This window comes from Nanorana parkeri, unplaced genomic scaffold (assembly GCF_000935625.1).
Source record: "Nanorana parkeri isolate BGI_ZX_2015 unplaced genomic scaffold, ASM93562v1 scaffold475, whole genome shotgun sequence".
Taxonomy (NCBI): domain Eukaryota; kingdom Metazoa; phylum Chordata; class Amphibia; order Anura; family Dicroglossidae; genus Nanorana; species Nanorana parkeri.
Window position 1 is genome coordinate 33,743 of NW_017306743.1, and position 1,032 is coordinate 34,774.

General features: G+C 48.4%; 1 protein-coding gene across 1 annotated transcript in view; it reads left to right on the top strand.

Moving 5' to 3' along the window:
- The window catches only part of LOC108790439 (disks large homolog 3-like), a gene marked incomplete at its 5' end in the record, with an annotated part of 38,551 nt that overhangs the window by 33,326 nt on the left and 4,193 nt on the right, over nt 1–1,032 (top strand). The gene's annotated exons all lie outside the window — the stretch shown is intronic.

Consider the following 1,032-nt stretch of genomic DNA (forward strand, 5'->3'; position numbering starts at 1 on the left):
CTACTCCGTGGCATGTCTTTTACCGTCCTTGAAACCCGTGACATCGCTGATGACATCATAGACAATTTGGGTCACTGCTGTCAGCAGCATCTGTTGTATTTCTACCAAATGAAATCACTGAGGTTCCCAGAATTTTGTTTTGTTTTGTTTTTTACATTTATTTGAAGCCCAACTGAACGTTCAAGTTTAATGGACTAAATACATTGGAGGTAATTTATCAAAACCAAAGCAGTTGCCCATAGCAACCGATCAACTTCTCAAAGGTTCACTAAACAGTAAAGGGAAGCTGATTGGTTACTGCCCCGCATTGGCTGCCCTGGTTTTTGGCAAATTCTCCACGTTGCATTTACATCAAAAGAAAAGGTGTGCAAAAAAAACCCCCAGAGCCACAGCCTGAGTAGAGAAGCCTCCCCCCTGCCAGCATGCTGCAGAGGGACCATCACTTTCTCTGTGACGAAGCAGTGGTCTTTCTGCTGAGGTCAGACACACACCCCTGATGAGTCACAGCTAGAACATTGCATGTTGCAGAGGGACCCTTGCCTTCTCTGTGTGGAAGCAGTGGTCAGACACACCCCCTGATGAATCGGAGCATTGCATGTTGCAGAGGGACCCTTGCTTTCTCTGTGTGGAAGCAAGGGTCTCACTGCAGAGGTCAGACATAATTGCATTACTCTTGCCTTCTCTGTGTGAAAGCGGTGCTCTCTCTGCAGAGGTTAGACACACCCCCTGATGAGTCACACCGTTGCATGTTCCTGCAAGTTGGAGGACTCATCCAGGGGTGTATTAGACCTCTGCAGAGAGACCACTGCTTCCACAAGGCTCCTCCTCTGGCAGGGGCCAGGCTTGTCTACTCGGGCTGAAGCTGCTTTGTTACAACATTTGTACCTCTTCTGTCGGATGCTCGGGGAATGTATTGAGCTGATTTTCTGTCGGATCTCAGTTGGTCTTCAATGTTCACATTATTTCTTACATTTGGCCCGAGGCTTTCCTTCATATCACGGGCTGAATACGCCCCCTCTGCCCCTGCGGCCA